This window comes from Pelodiscus sinensis, chromosome 16 (genome assembly GCF_052426305.1).
Source record: "Pelodiscus sinensis isolate ZL-2025 chromosome 16, ASM5242630v1, whole genome shotgun sequence".
NCBI lineage: Eukaryota > Metazoa > Chordata > Testudines > Trionychidae > Pelodiscus > Pelodiscus sinensis.
In genome coordinates this window covers 35,799,470-35,821,590 of record NC_143067.1, presented here as the reverse complement: position 1 = coordinate 35,821,590, position 22,121 = coordinate 35,799,470, and the positions used below count along the sequence as shown (strand labels likewise).

At 46.8% G+C, this 22,121-nt stretch overlaps 1 protein-coding gene across 1 annotated transcript in view; it reads right to left on the bottom strand.

The window, feature by feature from the left end:
* SPDL1 (spindle apparatus coiled-coil protein 1) overlaps positions 1-22,121 on the bottom strand; it is a 160,071-nt gene that overhangs the window by 82,476 nt on the left and 55,474 nt on the right. Inside the window, exon 3 of the mRNA XM_075900165.2 lies at positions 12,637-12,792. The gene's annotated coding sequence lies outside the window, so the exon portion shown is untranslated. The remainder of the gene's footprint in view (positions 1-12,636; positions 12,793-22,121) is intronic.

Here is a 22,121-nt window from a genome sequence, read left to right as displayed (position 1 = left end):
TAGCCTTGGACTTGTTCGTTGCTTTCAGTAAACAAAGGGCTAGGTCATGGCCACACATGGCCAGCCTTGCGGGAGGGTGATGTGGGCAACCAGACAGGGCAACGTGGTGCCAAAGCCAAGAGGCTACAGAAGGGCTGTGCCCATCTGGGAGACAATAAAGGGGGCTGCAGGGCAGGAGCGAGGCACCCACACGTGTCCCCTCACTTCCCTCCCGCAACTCTGCCCTTCACCTGCTGCCTATAGCTCAGGGTGCAGTACTAAAAGGTGCCAAGGAAAATTTGCCCAGGGTGCCATTTTCCCCAAGGCCGGCCCTATACCACTGCAGCCAGGCAGGTCTGCTGACAAATGGGGGGCAATGGGGGCAGTTGTCCCTGGGCCCATTCAAAAGGGCCTGAGGTTCCCGGTTGCTGCCGCTGCCCTTTAAATCACTGCTCCAGGTCACCACACGAGCCCTCTGCACACCTCCGACACCCCCCCCCCCCAGGCCAGAATCCTCTCCTGCAGCCTTATCCCCGTGTCGCAGAGCAGCACCTCCTGCCTGTAGCACTGGGAATTAGCTCCTCTGCAGGGTGCCTCCCTGTAGCGGGTGTCCCTTCATGTCCTCCCTCGAGGCACCAGCACCAGACCTGCATGGTGCCCAGACCACTGCATCCCCTTCCGGACACTGCCCTCCAGCAATATCCACTCCAGTTGTGTCTCCAACCCCTTGTGGTGGGGGAGGGGTTATCAACAGTCCCACATCTCTGCACTCTGGGGCCCTCTTCTCCCAAGGAACCACCAATCTTCTACTCCCGCCTTGCCTCTGTGACTCACTGCCAGTCGCCCTCTAGCCCCTTCCCTCGGGGCAAACTGCAGCTTGAAACGGCCCCCCCCATTAGCTGCCTTTGCCTACCCTGGCTCTTCTTCCCCTGCAGCCTTAGTACACTCAGGCCCTGCAGCCTGGGAGTGAGGTCAGGCCAGAGCTCCCCAGATCTGCCTGCATCTTCCCAGCCCTGCCCTGTCTCAGGAATCCTCCAGCTTCCCTGGCAGCCAGGTCCCTCCTGTGCCACATCTGGAGCAAGAGCGTCTTCCTCCCTCCCTCCTAGAGCCCTTTTTTATACCGCCGGGGCCTAATTGGCAAGATCGGCCTCAGCTGTGGGCTTTGCTCTCAGCCCTCTCCCAGGGCTTTAAAGGGCCATTGCGGGGCAGACGCCGCATCACACCCCTCCTGGGCCGTGCACCCCAAGTCCCTGATCACAACCCCCTCTTTCACCCAAACTCTCTCTCAGACCCCACTCCTGTACCCCAGCTCCCTACTCCAAACTCCCTTCTGCACCCAACCTCCATCCCAGACCCGACAACCCCCTCTGCAGAAGTGCTGCCCTTGACCACTTGCCAAAACCTTGGAATGCTCCCTTCCCCTCCTCCCCCCCCCCCCCGGGGTTTGTAAGAAAACAGAGGCCACCGGTCTGAGATCCTGGAGACTCCACTTGACATAACCCACTTTGAAGCTACACTATGGAGACTTAGAAATCACTTGTTAAGAGAACAGAGGGGAACGTAGCATCAAACTGAAATATTTGCAACAGTAGTGGCGTGGGTAAATCTGTACAAGGCAATAGACCGATGAGTATTCCTTATCATGCAATTTAACGGGCTCTTCAAAACTATTCCTAATACTGATTGCAAACTTGTGTTTATGTGCAGTCGGTGGAGCTGGCAGCCTTGCCTATTAAAGTTGTCCAATGCATCCTATTATAAAACCCTGTTTTAAGTTACTGATAACTTTGCCCATTGTTGGCTGTTCAACGCGAACTTTTCCAGGCTGAGCGCTCACCTCATGCTCAGTGGTTTTGGAACGTATCAGCCAGAAAGGTGCAACTTTAAGAGTGTGAGACTAGTAAAAATGTTTGACCATGTGAAAAAAGAAAAAAAAAGATCTTTTCTTTGAAATGTTCTAGCACTCTGTATTTTGCAGCAGGGACTTACTATTTGTCAGGGGTTGGCCTTTGTGTCAGGGATTTATACCTTTGAGCTTCCCCGTAAAAAATGCCCAAATTGGGACAGAGCAAGGGAATAAAGGAAGCTCACACTCTCCGTGAAGTCTTGCTAGAATTCAACAGCTTATTAATACCTAGTTTGCTGAAGTTTGTAAGAATGGAAAAAGTCTTATAATGAGGGTGTCACACAACTTTTCAACCATAGGTGGCATCTCCAGCACTGGACTTGCTGCAGATTTATAGTGGTATCACCAGCTCACAATGTGACCCACACTGTATGCTTGCTGTCAAACACTCTGACAAGTGATGGAAAACCAACAGTGTCAGAACTCGGGCTGTCCTGGCTGCTTGAACATTATGAAAAGCTACAGAAATGGAATGGCTAGTTGCCAAGAATTATACCTCACGTCCAAGATCAATAAAAAGATACATAAAAAATGGCTTTTAAGTGCTTCCATTACCACTGACATGGCAGCTTAACCTGACCCTGTAGCTAGAAAAAAAATCGCCCTAAGCCCTGTCATTGATATGGTTTCTACAGTACTGTTATTTGAACTTCTCCTTACCCCGTGAGACTTTTTGCCATTCCAGCTGACTCTTGCTGCTTTCATTTTCCATGAGCTCTCCATGTATGGTAGACTATTTGCAAGAACATATTTTCTTTTACTTCCCCTTTATCTGTTTTAGTAAGGCACCTCTGCATACAGAAACAGAGAGAGTGTCCCATTTCGTATGGAAAAGGAGACAATGCCTGATGAAGTCTGTTCACTAGAGAACTGGATAGACACGTTTGCAGAGATGCCATACATCGCTAAGTAGAACTATGCATAGAACCCTGTGGTCTGTCAGACTTTGAAACACTTATTTTCAAGGGGAGGGGGCTAATTCAGCTCTAAAAAACCCCCAGTTTGAAATCTACCACGCATCTCAGCCAAGAAATGTATTTGTTTTGGGGGGAAAAATACTGTTGTGTCATTGGAGTGAAGCCCTTTGCCTTCATTACTAAAAAATAAATAAATAAAGTGTACAGGAAAAACTTTTAGGCTCTCAATTCATCCGGGGGTAAAGTGGGACTCATCTATTTTGCTGTTTGGAATAAATAATGGAAGCAGCTAGACTATCTTCCCCCTCTGCCGTTATTACTGGACTTGGAGCCAGAGTCTCAACCACTGAATGAATGCTCCTGAGGTGGGTGTCCACATATGCTGCCCAAGCAGTGTCATAGTGCCCTCCTATTGTGGCTAGCACCACTACACATCCTTTACCCCGGGGGTGTCCATCTTTCCTGCCGCTTCCACAGTCATACACTCCTTCTTCCATTTGCATTCCGAGCCCAGCAAATCTGAACTTGGACTAAATTCGTTACCAGAGCAGAGGACATCGCATGTCTCTGTAGCTGTGGATATTGCGGACTGGAATGCGGCCAGTCCCAACCCAGGTGACCTGGAGTAAGGCTGGGAACAAGCAGACACAGAAGCTATCACAGCCATGGGTGAATGCTTTGAGCAGCCAGCGCCCTGCTGCTGATCTTAAGAGCAGGTGTGTTGGCTCCTTCAGCAGGTCAGGCAGCTCACATGGGACCCAGCTGCCCTCACTAGCCTGCTTGGCATTAAGCTGTTACCACTGTACTTACACAGGCTGGCTCTGACCCCTTACCCCTGGCAGTCCAGCCCCCTAATTCACATGTACAACCAAGATGGATTAAGGGGGGCTAGCTGGGCAGCTGCCCAGGGCGCCAACCTATGAGGGACGCCTGACGGCAGCTGCAAGGAGTGCACAGCTCCCGGATTGCGGGCTATAGCAGCTCCCAGCAGCCGCCCTGCAGCGGCCGCCCGGGGTGGGGGCTGCATTAAACCCTGCAGCGCCCTTCCCCCTGCAGCCGCGGGGCCCTGCACGACCAGACTCAGCCCACCCCAGGCGGCTCCGGGTTGCGTGCCTGAGATGGGCTGGGCACATGCATCCTACCACCGCCAGCTCCATGCGCCCTCCCCCATGTGCCGGCACGGGGGCGGGGCTGCGCATGTGCCCTCCCCCAACTCAGGGCACAATTAACCTGTCTGCCCGGGGCGCCGGAATGGCTCAGTCCAGCCCTGTGTACAACGAGGGTGCGTCTACACTGCACAGCTATTTTGGGATACCAGAGGTATTTCAAAATAACTGCCCCGTGTCTACACAAGCCATCCACTATTTTGAAATATTTTTTAAAATAACGGGTGCGCTATTTTGGCATCCTGGTAACCCTTGTTTCATGAAGGCTGCAGTTCACTTCAGCACATGTAGTTACTGGCCAGAGAGCAGGAGTAGTCATGAGGCAGGACTATTGACAAGACTTCATAGACTCACATAATCACAGAACACTAGAACGGGAAGGGACCTCAAGACATCATCGAGTTCAGTCCCCTGCCCTCATAGCAGGACCCAGTGCCATCTAGACTAGGGGTGGCCAACTTATTAGAGAAGAAGAGCCAAAATAGCAGTGGACAGAGTGTGAAGAGCCATGTACCAGGGGGGAAAGTTGTTGAGGAAAAAAAAAAAAGGCAGCCGCACCGGGGGAAAGGTTGGACAGTGTTCAAGTCAGGTGCAGAGTTGGGGTTCTGAGCAAGCCAGAGGCTTGTGGCTGTGAGGGTGCAGGAGTTTGGGGCTCAGGACACAGATTTGCAGAGTGTGGATGGTTCAGGAGTGTTGTGGCAGAAGACTGGGAATGTGGGGGTGCAGGAGTTTGGGGTTGTGAGAGGCTCAGGACGAGAGTTCCAATGTACGATAGGCTCAAGTTTGGGGTCAGGGGCATGCAGGAGTGTTGTGATGCTCCAGTCAGATAGGGGCTTGGCCCCAATTGGGGGCTTGTTGGCCAGGCTTCATTTTTAAATAAAATATTATGTCAAACACAACATGTTTCAGCATTGTCTTTATTTATGAGAGGGGCGGGGAACCTGTTTTGAGTTCAGGTGTCACTGACCCACAGAAAAGTCAGTCGGTGCCACACAAGTAAGATACAAAAAACAACCCCTCCAAAAAACCCCAAGCCTCACTAATGTGGCCTCAACTGTGCTGGTGGGGGCAGGGGACAGAGTGCTGGGGCAATCCCCTCTAACCTTATGGCAGATCCCGGAGCTGGAACTGCTGCCACACCTGGAGCCGGAGCTGCTGCCACTTGTGCTCAGCAGCTGGCTGCTAGCACGTGCAGGCTGGGATGCTGAGTGCGACCTGGCCTGCACATGCAGGATATGACGTAGTGCGCTGGGAGTCATGAGCAGAATGATGCAGACCTTGAGCAAGCATGCAGTTCAGAGTGGCCCAGCCGTGAAACCGGCTGACCTGAGCGGTTCCAGGTTCATCCCGGTTCCATCAGGAGCTGCAATTTTTTTCTTCACAAGCTGCAGGTTGGCCACCACTGACCTAGACCATCCCTGATAGATGTCTATTTAACCTGCTCTTAAGTATCTCCAAAGATGGTGATTCCACAAACTCCCTAGGTAACTTATTCCAGTGTTTAACCACCCTGACAGCTAGGAAGTTTTTCCTAATGTCTAACCTAAACCTCCCTTGCTGCAGTTTAAGCCCATTCCTTCTTGTTCTACCCTCAGAGGCCAAGGAGAACAATTTTTCTCCTTCCTCCTTGTGACACCCCTCTTTTAGATACTTGGAAACTGCTATCATGTTCCCTCTCAGTCTTCTCCATTCCAAACTAAACAAGACAAATTCTTTCAGTCTTTCTTCATAGGTCATGTTCTCTAGATCTTTCATCATTCTTGTTGTTCTTCTCTGGACCTTCTCCAATTTCTCCACATCTTTCTTGAAATGCGGTGCCCAGAACTGGACACAATACTCCAACTGAGGCCTGATCAGTGCAGAGTAGAGTGGATGAATGACTTCTCATGTCTTGCTCACAACTCTCCTGTTAATGCATCCCAGAATCATGTTTGCTTTTTTTGCAACGCGTCACACTGTTGGCTCATATTTAACTTGTGGCCCACTATGACCTCTAGATCTCTTTCTACAGTACTCCTTCCTAGACAGTCTCTTCCCATTCTGTATGTGTGAGACTGATTGTTCCTTCCTAAGTGGAGTACTCTTTATTTGTCCTTATTAAACTTCATCCTATTTACCTCAGACCATTTCTCTAGTTTGTCCAGATAATTTTGAATTTTTATCCTATCATCCAAAGCAGTTCCACCTCTCCCAGGTTGGTATCATCTGCAAACTTAATAACCGTACTCTCCATGCCAATGTCTAAATTGTTGATGAAGATATTGAACAGAACCGGTCCCAAAACAGACCCCTGTGGAACCCCACTTGTTATGCCCTTCCAGCAGGATTGTGAACCATTAATAACTACTCTCTGACAATGGTTATCCAGCCAGTTATGCACCCACCTTATAGTAGCCCCATCTAAGTTGTGTTTGCCTAATTTATGGATAAGAAAATCATGTGAGACCATATCAAATACTTTACTAAAGTCTAGGTATACCACGTCCACCACTTCTCCCTTATCCAGAAGGCTCGTTATCCTATCAAAGAAAGACTTCAGGTGTTTAACACCAGAGTGTTTTCACAGCTAGTAGCTCACTATTTGATGTGTGTGGAACATGACTCTCTTCCCAATTTACTAACCTGCAGCACTTCCATTTTCTTCTTCTTACTGACACAACCAAGCACCACCACCAGCCCTAAATGGAGGATGAGGACTGCTGTCTTTCTTCAGCAGTGCCTTTGAATGGTTGAGATGTAAACAAAAGGCATCTGTTTTCTTAAATTGTGGTCTAATTTAAAAGTGCTAAGATCGTATCATGTTGTGGTAGGTGCAATAGTTCATATTATGTGCAGTAGCCGTCATTGTGCTGGGTGGCCACAGCTCTGCAGGCTTTGAGTTTATTAAGGTGTTTCAGAAACACAGACTAGTATAAAGTAACAACTTTAATCAAGTGCTAATTTGCTTCCATCTGAAATTCAAGTAGCTCTGTAAACACCTTGCTCTCAAACCCAATCTGACTAGTAATAGCATCTTTGGTGTTTTAGACATTCAAAATCATCTATGCTTAGAGAAAATCCAATTTTAATGATTGAGGTCAAAAGGGCAACTATTGATTTTTAGAAGTTGACGTCTGAAACCTTTTATAATTATAATTGTAAAATATGGAATTTACAGTACCATGTCAGAGTGTAGGGCCTGAGAAGCATAAGAAGCTCACCAGTGCTGAAAACTCATTTATATAAAAATGCCTAGATGGATGCATATATTTTTGTAAAACAAACATTTTAAAAAATCAAAGTCATATGGTGCAAGCCTCCTGCAGGGTATTTTAACAGCTGCCATTGGGCAACAGCCAAAGACAGATCCCAGATATCATGTTCACACTGAGATTTATACGTTTGTATTACCATATTGGCCACCTTTTGGTACCCTGTTATGGGCAGGGTGCCTAGATTTTGCCCTGCCCTTTATTCTTCCCCTTCCAGGATTTTTTACAGACACTCCACTTATTAGGCCAGTCACCACTAGGGATGTAAAATCCTGTTTAACTGGTTAATTAGAAGAGGAGTGCCTCCTCCTCCCCTACTGGGCCACTGTGGACAGGGACAGCTCCAAGCATCCACAGCATCCCTGCCCACGGTGGGTCCTGCGGGGCGAGAGCAGTCCCCACCGATTAACCAGAACCAGTAAGCATCAGCTGCTAAGGGTGGTGCTTACCGGTTGACTGGTTAACCTTTCACATCCCTAGTCACCGCCCTTCTCAGAGGGTGGCTTTAGTCAGAAAAAAAACTCTAAAGTCAAACTCTGAGTCCTGCAAATTAGCACAACAAATAAATTGTTCCTCACTGAGTCCTTTTGTTACCAGTTCTCATAGGGTGTGTCTAGACTACACGGCTCCATCGACGGAGCCATGTAGATGAATTTACTAGACGTAGGAAAATGAAGTGGCGATTTAAATAATCGCACTTCATTTACATCAAAATGGTTGCCGCGCTGTGCTGGCGATCAGCTGATCCGGCACAGTGGGGCAGTCTAGACACGCTGCAGTCGACAAGGGAAGCCCTCTGACACCATCAAGACTAACCGATTTATTAAGGTGGGGCGGGAGAGGGGGGTTGCAAAGTTGGGTTGTGGGCCCACCTGGGGAAGCTGTTGGTGGGCCATAAGATTCTTTGTTTATCTAAGCGTCCATAGGCACGGAGCCTCTCAACTCCCATTGGCTGCGGTTCCCTGTTTCCAGCCAAGGGTGGAACTGATGAGGTCGGTTTTACCCACAAACGCTTATGTCCTAATAAATGTGTTAGTCTTAAATGTGCCACAGGACTCCTCGCTGGTTTGCTTAAACCGCATTGGCTGGTTGTTGCATTGGCATTGTCCCTGTGCATGCTGCCATCTAATGGCTATTGATATTGCAGCAAAATATTTTGGAACAAGTACTGCAGCTGAAAACGTCAGTTAACCTGTGCTGCGTGCATCCATTGAGCTTTCTACAAATACTGCCTGCAGACTGCTCAAATATTTATTTAATACCAAGGAACAGGGATGACTGAGGGGTAAACATGGAATGAAAAGCAGACCTAATTTAACGTAGGTTTAAATTGGAGATTTAATAGGGGCTTTAAAACATAGTAAGGGCTTTTTCAAACTACTCATTTAGATTTCAGCACTGTTCTTGCTTTCATGTGTGATTCCTAGCTTTGTCTAAGCAACTGCATGCATGACGTTGAGCAAACAGTTTGGTTCCATAGTGTTAAGTTTTATGGAACTCATTGTCATTTTATAGCTGCGATCATTCCGTTCTCTGTAAAACATGTGCTTAGTGGCATGGGAGGCATTTCAAAAGAAATGTGCTATCAAAAGTCTCTGAAGCCTTCAGTATGTTGAATGGGGCTAACACCACTTGTTCGGTCAGTCTCTCAAAGCTTTTATGGTTCCTGGGAAGCAGTAGAGTCCCTGCCCGCTCTTTTTAATGTGTATTTTTCCATGTGAAATTGACGCAGATCTCCCCATTGATTTCATCAAACTTCTGCAGAAAAACTGAAATACATTTTAGTTTGTGTCCTCTGATATTTTATAGTTTCAGCTCTGGGTCAAATCCCGCATGGCCTAATAAACATCCTTTGGCGATCGTGAATTTTGCCTCATTGATCATCTGAATAGGGGCTTCATGGGTAGACCCTATCTTAGCAGTTCATCCCTCTGCTCTCCATTTCTGAAAGACTGAAATGACTGGGCTTGTTTAGTTTGGAAAAGAGAAGACTGAGAGGGGACATGATAGCGGTTTTCAGGTATTGAAAGGGTGTCACAAGGAGGAGGGAGAAAATTTGTTCTTCCTGCCTCTGAAGATAGAACAAGAAGCAATGGGCTTAAACTGCAGCAAGGGAGGTTTAGGTTGGACATTAGGAAAAACTTCCTATCTGTCAGGGTGGTTAAACACTGGAATAAATTGCCTAGGGTGGTTGTGGAATCTCCATCTCTGAAGATATTTAAGAGTAGGTTAGATAAATGTCTATCAGGGATGGTCTAGACAGTACTGGGTCCTGCCATGAGGGCAGGGGACTGGATTCGATGACCTCTCGAGGTCCCTTCCAGTCCTAGTATTCTATGATTCTATGATTTCCTAGTTGGGACTTCCGATCTCACATGCCCCTCCAGTTGTCATTGAGGATACAGCTAGACTGAGGGGGAAGAGGGGGAGGATTCGGGATACCAAAAACTCCTCCGTGTCCAGGGAATGCATTTGGTCTTTCGCTTTTTTTTTATGGAAGAGCAAACGCACTCTTTCGGAAGCCCCTATATTCCTCGCTCCACGGGGAAGAAGGGGGCTTTCAAAAGACAGGGTTTTTTTTCTGACATTTGGCCCAGTCTAGACAGATAAACCTCCAAAGAGAGGATTAGAATTTAGTCCTGTTTTCAATGTCTTTATTCCAATTAGTTTGCATGGTAAGCAGATGTCATGAAACTGCTCTACTCATGCTTTCCCCATCTGTGGCTTTCAACCCTTTTGTCTCCTGCCATGTAGCCCTTTGGTCCAGCATTTCATGTACTTCCTAGCCTATGGCTCTTTAATTTGGCCCTTAATCTCTGCAATGAAACCTGATTTTTGGATGCCTTCCATGTTCAGAAATACATTGGGTTTTCCTTATCTCCCATGGCAGTGAAGCCTTCAAAGAGCGCCAGCAGATAAATGAAGCCTGACCTTCCAGGCCCTCCAACCCATTGCAAGTTGTGAAGGAGAAACAAATTCCCAATGAAGCAGCTTCAGGGAAGACTCCATTTATAAATACCAGAACATCTTGAATTCCATACCAAATAATGTAAATGAGGAGGGAGCAGTGGCAGATGAACTCTGCCATCAGCAGGAGCTGTACTTTGTTAGCCCACTGGATGTGGCTATTCCTTCACCTATTTAAAAGCCCCAAAACAGGCCTTTTGCAATGGTCCCTTTCACCCACTTTGGTATCTAGGCAATAATTTTGGAGCTCTCGCCCCCTTTTCTGTGGTTTGTTTTGCCTTGCAGTAAGGTAGAGGTCTGTCAGCCGTTAGTGGCTGAACCTTGCTCTCTGGCTGCTGTATTCATGCTGACTTCATTGTGTTACTGAGGTCTACCAGGAGAATTTGGCATTCTGCCTCCGAATACTCAAGTCTTTAAACAAAAAGGAAGTTGCTGTAAAGATTTGACTTGAGGGTTCTGCTGAGCTGCTGACTGGCAGCTTCCCTGGCAAGCACCTCCTGGCTAGAGCCTTCCCCCATAGCATCCTAGCCCCTTCTTCCCCCAACCCTCTGCTCCCCCTCCTGCACCCCAGCCCACGTAACCCAAATCCTCTGCAGCCCTGCTCTTGCACTCATGCGCCTTCCCAGACCCTGCGCCCACTCCTATACTCCTCCTCTCCTGCACCTATACCCACATCCTCTCCTGGACCCTCCTCCCCAATCCTCTGACCCAGGTTCGGCATGTAATAGTGTCGTTGATGAACCAAGAAGCAAACGTTTATAGGTTAATGCTATCGATACATGCATTTTCCCCCTTCCTCCCAATATATTTTTTAGCAGGCTGGCCAGCTCAGTACTGACTTGGGACGGGTCTGTGACCTACCTCTGCTGCAGCTTTGCATTTAAAGTGTATTAGGAGCCAGGCAGGCAGGCAGCCCGGCTCAGTTCTGGCTCGTGCCTGGTCTGGAAGCACAGACCCTCCCTCCCCCCAGACAAGGGCTGCTGCCACCCCGCACTGCTGCCTTTGTATCTATAGTCAAGTAATTGATAAGATTCCATGAGGTTACTTGACTATTCAGTTAACCGATATTTAACATCCCTAACCCAGGTCACAACTCCCTCCATCACCCAAACTCCCTCCCAGACCCCACACCCCCTTATCCCAAGCTCCCTTCTGCACCCAACCTCCATTCAAGACTCCGCACCTCCTCCATTCATATCATCGAAGAAGGTGGCCCTTGACCATTTACCAAATTCTTGGAGCGGTCCCCCATCAAAAACACCACCACACACCTTTTCTAACGCTTTAGGAGAGCTGTCTTTTTTTGTTCAAGTATATTTTTCAGCAGCAAAATTTTTCTTTCTATTGCTTCAGCTTATCAGAAATATGGATATGCAGCTGCATCTTTGTACATGCTATATGCCCAGATATTAACAACGATGTAATTGTGTCAGAATGGAAAGATATTGTACAACTATCATGACAGATGTTAGGCAAGTATAGTCTGTTCTAGTTGCACCATGGCTTTCTTTGTCACAGTAAACTGAAGTGTTCTAGGTGCTTTTAAAGTTTAGAATAAGACAGTTCATGTCCCAGACTGCTTACAGTGTAAAACAGATGAAGGTTAAACAAAGCGACACAACACCTTCAAATCTTACCATCTCCACCAGCTTTTGAAATGTAGTTCTCCCTTGGGTCTTCTCCTGTCTCTCTAACGGCTCCCATTTGGTAGCTCATCATCTCCACTCCAACATTCTGTGACGGCTTAAAAGGGCCCAGCCTCCACTCCTTTTAGGAAAACTTACTCACAATAATATATCAGCCTGGAGATAATAGAGACACCTCTGCCCCCTAGGTCCATCTCATATCCTCACCAAACTTTCAGTCTGTTTTTCTGACATGTTTTCTTGGATGTCCAGACATCAGACCGAGTGTACCAAGACCAGAACAAAAACCTCTTCATCACCACTTCATGCATTCATTCATCCCTCCCTCCCTCCCTCCTATCACTTTTCCAGTTTCAGACCATCATATGGATGTACTCAACTCCACACTCTATTTTCCCACATCCTGGCAGTATCTAAATATGGTCAGTTCTTCGTGCCTATAGTATAAGATTTGGCCTTTGACCTCCATGTACAAGCTATAATTCTCAATAAAGCCTTCCTGTTGTCTCAATTACTGCAACATTGCCCTGTGAAGGGCAGAATGCAGGAAGTACTCCTGTCATAGTAATGGCTTCGTGAACTGGTTCCTGAAATGCTTTCCATGTCCAAGTGGTGGTATGGAATGATGTTGGAGGAGTTTGTCAATAGAGTTAACTTTGCTGAACAGACAATATGTCCCATTGATCTTGCTAAACACCATGGCAAGTACAGTATTATATGATTACTGCCATAGCAACCTTATCACGACAAAAACAGAGTACAAAGGAACATAATACAATTTTAAGATCTAGGAGAGTGACTCACCAACCAGTATGGCCCCTCATAGCTAGGCGTGGCATTGCAGGATAGTCCCTTTGCTACTTCCTTCTGAAGACCTCTCGGGATTGTCTGGTGCTTCTAATGATGTGGTCCTCCAGCAAGATAATGTGCAGTCTCATCTCTTCTAGGGTAATGAAGTCCCTAAATAAGATAAAATAGGAATCTTTCAGCAAGTGTTTGACAGCACCTCATCCTTCAATTCAGGGCCCATCTTCAAATCCAGTCAGTCCTTTGGTCTGTTGCCTAGAGCATGGACATCCCATTTCAGACTCCTGACTGCAATCAGGGTCTCCTAAAAAGAAAGAAAAAACCTTGTTCTTTCTTTCTTCAATTCCAAATTCAAGAAGAACAGCCAGACTGGGTCAGACCAAAGGTCCATGTAATCCAGTATCCTGTCTGCTGACAGTGGCCAGTGCCAGATGCCCAAGAGCAGCGGTGGATTTAGGGCAGGGTAAGCGGGGCGGCTGCCCCGGGCCCCGCGCTTCCCGAGGCCCTGCGCATGCGCCTTGGCACCACGGCGCATACGCTGTGTAAAGGGGGGGCCCCCCCCCGTGAAATTTTGCTGCCCGGGGCCCCGCGGCGCTGCCCAGGGCCCCACGGCACTCTCACCTGCCCCTGCCCCAGAGGGAGTGAACATAACAGGGAATCATCAAGTGATCCATCCCCTGTCACCCATTTCCAGCCCCTGACAAACAAAGGCCAGGGACACCATTCCTACCCATCCTGGCTAGCAAGTACTGATGGACCTAACCTCCATGCATTTCTCTAGTAAATTCCAGAAGCTGGAACAGGTCTGGGCAATAGGAAAACTGAGCAATAAAGCCTGACATGTTCTGGCTACACATGACAGCTGTGGCACTCTAGAGCTGGAAGGAGTGGAACTAACAGTACAGCTGGTGATAAAAAGAACACTCACAATCTCATTCCTAAACAGTCACTGGAGATGTTTGAGACTGTTGCTGAATATATGATCTGACCACCCATGCCCCATCATTGCAAGCATATCCTGTATTTTAATGTTTTTGTGTTGTCCAATATATGCTGGTTAGCATATGAATATGTATCATATTCATATTCATACTATCTACACTATGTAAGTATGCATTAAGCACCAATAACACCAAGTACAAATGTTGGAACAGCGAGTGAGCCTAAACTGGCCTATACCATAATCCTGTTCATTTATGCTAAGTATTTCATAATGCCTTGCATTTGCAGAAACAAGCATCGGGCATAAGCAGATTGATACATTTACGTTAGGCCTTAGTACAAGCCAGGGAATTACCTTCATGGATTAGTACCTGGAATGCTAGTATCCAGAACAATGATAAGGCAGAAACAGAATGACAAGTTAGAGAACTGGAACAACCTGGGTGGTTGGATTGTAGTGGCATGTAAAGAAAGATACAACCTGTAAACTCATGTAAATAGTAGCAGCTGAAATGCGTAACTTGGGGAGCATGCCCTCTGCTAAGGTGAACAGATCGCTGCATGGGATTGCTCTTTGGAGACTGGTATCATTTCCTGTACCGTATTAATAAATCTGACTGACATTGGTTATTTGGTCTCTTGAGCATATTCCATAATGAACAAAAGTGTGGTCAAGCAATTGACTATGCAATTTATCAACATCTACATCGTCAGCAAAGGATAGTATTACTAGGATCACAATGAGTCTGTTTTCTGTGATATGCAGACAGCTTTCCAAGGCACACTAACAGTTCTAGTATCTGTTTTAAATTAGGTGTGCACTGATTTGATTAAGCAGTTGGTATCTGGCATGAATTTAAATGATTACATTTAGAGGGGTAATCGGACTTAAAATATGTATTTTTAACATACTCTTAATTACTCTAATGTTTTACTAAGTATTATGCCACTGGAGGTCACTGTCAATCTACAGATGCAGATTTTAAAGAAAAACTCCATTGTGTTTTAATAAAGTAAGCATTAAGAAAGGCAATTTTGATTGTGAATTCTTCTGGGTAGACACATCTGTAATGCAAACCACCTGCAAGCAATTGCATTATAATCAGAACAGGGTGAATAACTGATTTTGCAGTTTGGCCAGCAAAACAAAAATGAGAACAAAATATTCAGGTCTGAAAATATTTGGAATTTTTCAGCAAAATCCAATCTGCTTGAGAGGACCATGAGTATTTGTCCTTCTAGCCATTAACCCAACCTTAAGGATACTTGCCTTGGATGTCAGGGTCCCAAGTCTGATTCCCCACCGTGGGAAAAGGGACTTCAAACTTCTGTTGTGAATTCTGTTCAAATTTCGTTGTACCCCCAAAAGCTCATGATACCATCTACATGTTTTGTTAGTCTCTGGGTATGTCTACACTGCAGAGTTTTTCCAGAAAGACTACACTTACGTCTTACACTGCTTTTGCATTCTTTTTACAGAAAGTTGAAAGAATGGAGGGGTTTTTCCAACAGCGGTAAACCTCTTTCTATGAGGAAGAAGCCTTTTTCTGAAAAAAGCTTTTTCAGAAAAAGGCATGTGTGGACACGGAAGAGTGGCCCTGGTGGCCACTCTGTCCACAGCAATCACAAATGAAATGTGAGATAGCATCCAATCAATGTGGATGCTATCTTTCAAAAAAGCACATCGCTTTTTCGTTGCACTTTTGCTGTATAGATGCTCTCTTTCAAATTTTTTTTGTCCAGAAGATCTCTTCTGAAAAAGCTTCCTCCAAAAGAAGCTTTCAGTCTAGACGTAGCCTCTAAGGTGCTGCAAGACTATTTGTTGTTTTTTAAGTTTTTCCAGTTACACACTAACTCGGCTACCCCCTGAAGCTTTTCAACTTCTCTGTTTGGTTAAAAACAACTTTTAAAAATGAATAGACATATGGCACCTTAGCAACTAACAAAAAAGTATCATCAACTTTCATGGGCAAAACACACTTCTTCACATGAGATGATTTTTCCCATGAAAGCTCATGATTATATATATGAGGGTATGTCTACACTAGCTCGTTAATTCGAGCTAGGTAGGCAAATCAGGCAACTGGAGTTGCAAATGAAGCCCGGGATTTAAATATCCCGGGCTTTATTTGCATGTTCCCGTCCGGCCGCCATTTTTAAATCCCCCTTAGTTCGAACGAACTGCTTGCAGGACTTAGTTCAGATTAACTTTAAACTGCTGCGTATAGCTGCAGGCAGTTTGTTCCAACTAAGGGGGACTTAAAAATGGTGGCCAGATGGGAACATGCAAATAAAGCCCAAGATATTTAAATCCTGGGCTTTATTTGCAACTCCGGTTGCCTGATTTGCCTACCTAGCTCGAATTAATGAGCTAGTGCAGACATACCCTCAGTCTTTAAGGTACCACAGGTTTACTGGTTTTTAAAGGGTTTTTTTACAGTTACAGACTAACACAGCTACCCCTCTGAAACTATTCTGTTTGGTGAGCACCCTAATCACTACAGGGCTAGGCTATTCTTGGTTGGGCTGTTCTCACTCTGTCTTGGTGAAGCTTTTAACTATTTAAATATTCCTTCAATCAAGAACGAACCTGTGTGAGAATGAATGACTCTATCGTCTGGTGCTAAGGGCATTACCTCAGAATTAGGTGGATTGACATACCTTGCTTGAATCAGGCAAAGAGAAAATCTGAATCCACATCTCCTACATACCAGGTACATACAGAAATCAGTGATGATGACAGACTTCTAAGCATTGACTCTTACTTTCTCTGAAGTTTGGATTCAGAAGGGACTAAAATCTGAAAATTCTTCAAAAAAGGACAGTCTCATTGATCTGTGCAGTATATATGGCTATGTACGTCTGAAGCTATGAGGAATTACACACACACGTACTAGGAGATGTACCCAGCATTGTTCGGGTCTGTAGTTGAAGGAATTTGGGTTTTTGGAGGGAAAAATAAATGAACAATATACATGTGTTATTTCAATGATTTTATTTTTCAAAAATGAAGGCTGGAGTGAGAGTTTGGGGCTGAGGAGAGGCTTAGGGCAGATGGTTGTGAGAGGTGTGTGGGGTCTCATGACAGGGGGAGGGGGTACTGAAGTCAAGGCAGGTGGAAGGAGCAGGACTCAGGGCCAAGGGCTCAGGAGGTGGCGGGAGGGGGATCTTACCAGGGCCGTATATGGTGGCAAGAGTGGTGCTGCTCCAATGGCAACTCCTCCCAGAGGGCCAGGGTAGCAGTCCCCTGCTGGAAGCCCTTCCCACTACAGCCTGCAGGCTGTCTGGGGGTGGGGAACGAGACTCTGCACCCTCCTGCAGGGCTGCCCCCCCCCCCCCCCATGGCCTACAGGCTATCTGGGGAGGGGCCAGGCTCTGGGGGCTGTCTCTGCTTCCAGCAGCCCCTGCATGGCCTGTAGGCTCTCCCTAGGGGGGCAAGCTCTAGATTTGGGGTTGGGGATCTCCTTACTGGCGTGCTGACAGAGAAGATGGCGGAGACCATAACAAAGATTTATGCCTGTGGCCAGGTACTTGGGCAACATTAACCCAAGTAAGCTATTGGGCCTGAGGTAGTCAAAGGAGTTACATCACGGATGACATTGGCCCACAAGTCATTTGGGGCATAAAGAAGCGATTAAGACAAATATTGAGGTGGATTGTTTTTTGTTGTTGTTTTTTTTCAAAAAATTCAATGCTTGAAAAGGTGTGAGCTGAAATGCCTTGGATAATCAAGAGTTATGAACATGAGAGGCAACCCAACAATCAAGAGACAATATTATGTGCCTGAGTCCTGACCAATAGAGACTATAAAATGGCCACTTTAATCTTCATAGTCTTCTATTCCTTTGCCTTTCTGCTTAGGCTGCCTAAAAGTACTTTATGTGCTACACTTTGTTATCTATAATTAACTGCCCTGAGACTTCATGCTCATTTCATTTATACCTGATGGCTATTTGGATTAATGGCTGTCAGAGACTGACTCACTGCCATCCCGAGATATCTGGCTCAAGTCTATGTCATTATCAAAGTCCAAGCCTCTCTTACAACCTAAGTCAACCAGTTTCCCCAAGGCAAGACCTTCTTCCCCAGCTAATGGAAATGTTTCACTTCAAGCTGTCAGGTAAATATAATGTCCTTATCTTTCATGGTACTGAATGTCCGCTGCTTTCTGGAGCACAGAGTAGTGCTTTAATTGGAAAACCAGGGTTTTCTCCCTTAACATTACCACAGTATTAGGACAATGGTGTTTTGAGATACAGAATCGTGACTCCTTTTGTCAATCCCATTGCAAAGGCAGGATTGTTTCACTCTACAAGATTGAGTAGGCAAAGAGACTCAGCTCTCATATTATTTTCTAATTTGGTTTATCATTCATTTTTCTTCTATTTCTGGCATATTTACCTAGCCAAGATTCCAGACAACCAACTTTTTGACTCTACCATTTTTGGCTACGCAGAGGAATGACATACTTCGAGACTCCTTTACTAATTCATCTGGCAGCACCAACTGTCCCATATTGAAGAGAATTTAATATCTTAAAATGGAAGATTAATTGTTATAAACTACCCTTTCAGAGTTGTGGGAGTGGCACTGCATTTCACATAGTTCATTCTTTCTGCCTAAGACAGCTGAGGGAGGGCATCGGCTGAAGTGAGCCAACAGTTGGACAGTTGTCAAATCATCTGACAACTGTACATTTATGAATTATGACAAAGCCTCAGAACGGGTCTTAAATCTGAGTGGGAAAATAAATGTAAGATTTGTTCAAAAGCTTTTTTTGGCTCTAATTTTATCTTTCTGGTGTGACTTGTCCCAGAGCATATAATTAAGTGTCAAGAAACCAACGACTTAGGAGATTAATATTTTTTTGTCACTAAACTTTCACATGACAATTTGGGATAAATCCTGTAGTCATGAGATGACTAGCTACCTCCACACCCCCACCTCTCAGGCTTTGCGGGGAGCTTGGCAATCCAGGATTGGGTTCTACATATGCATAAACTACATTTAGGTTTTAAACCTATGTCAGTACTGGGTATTGATTACTGAAGGACAAAAGGCTACTTTTGATAATGGATCTAAGACACTGAATATCTGACAGCACATTGCCAAACATGCCTTGTTCCCTTTGGCAGCTGCCAGTCCACCTGTAATGCCAATTCAAATTCTTGGGTCTGATCTTTAAAGCCACCTGAGACCACGACCCAGCAGCAGCCTGTAGTTCTGTTCCTGACCTGCCAAGGAGGGTGAGGTAATATGTTGACCTACAAAGACATCTTCCATCCTTTGGGACAAGCTAGCTCAAAGCTTAGGATGAAGCCCAGGCTTCAATGAAAGGGATTTTTCTGTCAGACAAGTTCCTAGGAACAGCTAAAATAATCCAGTCAGGCTACATTTTGTGCTTGCGACAGTGCTTGTTGGGCCCACTTCCCCCACTATAACACTGACCACACGTGGGCCTTGCCAGCAGAGATCAGACCTGGGACCTCTGGAGCTAAACGCATGAGCTTCTATCTACAACCTGAGGTAAAAGAAACCTCTGCCTAAACTATAGTAGGCTCATCATTTGCTAAGTGGCCTAGACACCACTAGAGGGGGAGAGAGCACCACTCCGAGCAACAGAGGCTTACACCACTATTGCTGGAATCTTTACAGACCATAAAAAAATAGTAGGACTTTACTAACAAAAGAGGGAACTCAATTTCCTATAGCCACAGAGACAGAAGCAGGGGTGGATGAGAGTGCCGTGGGGCCCAGGGCAGCGCCGCGGGGCCCTGGGCAGCAAAATTTCACGGCCCCCCCCTTTGACACAGCGCATGCGCCGTGGTGCCAAGGCGCTTGCGCGGGGCCTTGGGAAGCACGGGGCCCAGGGCAGCCACCCCACTCGCCCTGCCCTAAATCCGCCGTTGGACAGAAGGGCTACAGTTGATGGAATCCACACAGTTGTACTATTCTCCTTCTCATTTAACTGGGAATCACTTTGTTTCCACTAGTGTCACATCACTATGCCATTACAGAAACAGATGATTGTCCATTTTTTACAGTAAAGTTTCAAGTAGACGATTTTAGTGTAGTTCTTTGAGGTGGCTGATGCAATTTTGTGGTCCAATCCCTGAGAAACGGCCATTGAGAGTCATGACAAATCATGGCGAAAAATAATGGGTAGAGTTTTAAAGCTTTTCTCCCCTCCTAATAAAACAGGCTGAACTGGATTAATACTTGTCTCATTCAAACTGATTAAATGTGTGGCGTTTTCTGAAGTACCTCAGCTTTGAACTAGACACTGAATTGTTCACCACTGTGCACGATAGTCTCTATTGCCTGAGGTTTTTGATAGTCCTTGCCAAAATTGAACATTTTTAGAAGCTGAGAAAAACCCTTCGACGTTCATAGCGAGCTCATCACTTCAGGAACATGTCACTTCAGTCTAGAGAGTAATACAGAACCTTAGAAACTAAAGAGTTATAATTTTCTAAACCTCCCACCTCCCCGTTCAATATACAGCCCTTCCCTATTAGCTGTTTACTTGAGCTGGCACATGGAGTTTTCTGCGTGTGATGGGGCATTTGCACTACGCTGGTAGAGAAAGGGTTGATGGAGTGTTTGGGAGTCTGTGCAGGAAGCAGCCAGTAGGAGGTGGCTGTGAGGAACAGCAAATCAAAGCCCAGCAGGCCCATATAAAAAGAGTTGTAGGACAGAGCAGGGCCAATCACTGCTTGGAGCTCAATGAGTGACGATTGTATGGCAGGTGAGAGACCTATGGCCCCTTGGACACAGCAGTTGCTGTCAGGGGCTGGGGGAGCAAGAGGAACTCCTGGCTGGCTGCTGAGGCTGGGTAGCTGCAGGTCCTGAGGAAAGGTAAAGATGGTGCTGGGTCCATGAGGAGGTAGCCCAGTAGAATCACCCCTGCTGAAGCTCGACAGGAAGCTGCAATCCACAGGGTCCTTTGGCTGGGACCCAACGTAGTGGGGAGACCTGTGTCCCTCTCCACTTGCCACCGGAGAGTGACAGGATAATTGTCTGCAGTTGCTACATGGGAAGTGGCTGGACTATCAAGGGAATAAACCTCCCCTGGAAGGGGGGAACATAGGCAGTGACATGGCCGGAGGGCTGAGCCATAAAGCGGCTGCTGCAGCACTTGGACTGTGGTGGGTCTGCAGATGGTGACGCCAGTGGTTGAGGTGTCACCAGGGGAGGGTGGACTGGTTGGTAGAGCAGGCCCCTGGGACAACCAGTGGGAGATGAGAGTACCCTGTGACACCATGCCGTGCCATTGTGTGGTTCATTGCTAGGGACTGCCAATTTTTTAATTGTAAAGTGACATGAATGGCTCCTTCTACTGCACAGACTTTGCCTTCAGTTTCACGGCACTGGAATCAGGGCTCAGTCTGCTGTAACATCCTCACCTGGTCAAGTGTTTGAACACGAGTGGGCAATACCTTTTGATGGGAGGCCACTCCAAAATTTTGATAAGTGGTCAAGGGCCACACTTTTCTATGGAGAAGACATGAGGTCTGGTACAAGGAAGCTCGGGGTAGTGGTTTGGGGTGCAAGAGAAGCTGTGGGGTCTGAAAGCAAGTTTGGGTGAAGGAGAGGGTTGTGACCTGGGGTAAGGGATTTGGGGGGGCAAGGTATGGGAAGGAGTATGAGTGCAGGAGAGGATTCTGGTCTTGGAGAGGGGTGTAAGAAGGGGTGCATGATCTGGGAGGGAGTTGTGACCTGGAGGAGGGAGGTGCAGTGGGTTTGGATGGTAACTGGGGAAGTGACCTGGTCAGGTTGGGGAGCTGGGGTATGGAAAGGGGTGCGGTGCCAGATGCAGTGTCTGGCCACAAGGCACTTACCTTATGTGGCTTCTGGCCTGCAGGACCCACAGGCAAGCCCCTTGCCTGCTGCAGCCCCAGGTCTCAGAGTGGCTGGCTGCTCTCTGTGCTGCCAAAGGAATGGGGGAGGCTTCACAAACTATCCCCACCCCCAGCACAATCTCTCAGCTCCCATTGGCTGCCCCTACCCCCAGCACAATCTCTCTGACCTTATTGGCCAGAACCAGCCCATGGGAGCTGAGAAACTGTACTGGGGCTGAAGGCAGCCAATGAGAACCAGCCAATGGGAACTAAAATATTGTGCTGGGGATGAGGGCAGCGCATGAAGTTTCCCTCTTCCCTGATGCAGGGACAGATGGAGCAGCCAGCCATTCTGAGCCCTGAGGCTGCTCCCTGCCTGAGGGTCCAGTGAGATGGGCCACAGGCCGGAATAAAAAACTATTCTTATAGCTCTCCAGGGAACTCTTCTTTCCTGTGGCTTACGGTGAAACTTGAGCCTTCCCCTTCGCCCGCAATGGGCTATTCAGGGAGGGGTGGGGAGCAACTATGCAGTCATGTATTCAAGTTCCACCACAATCCCAGAATAGTTTGATACTTCTGCTATACAGACTAGCAGTCAAATAGTGAAGCATCAGAATGGTCTGGCTAGAGAGGGGGTGGAATCGCCATCCTTAGAGGTTTTTAAGGCCTGGATTGACAAAGCCCTCACTGGGATGATTT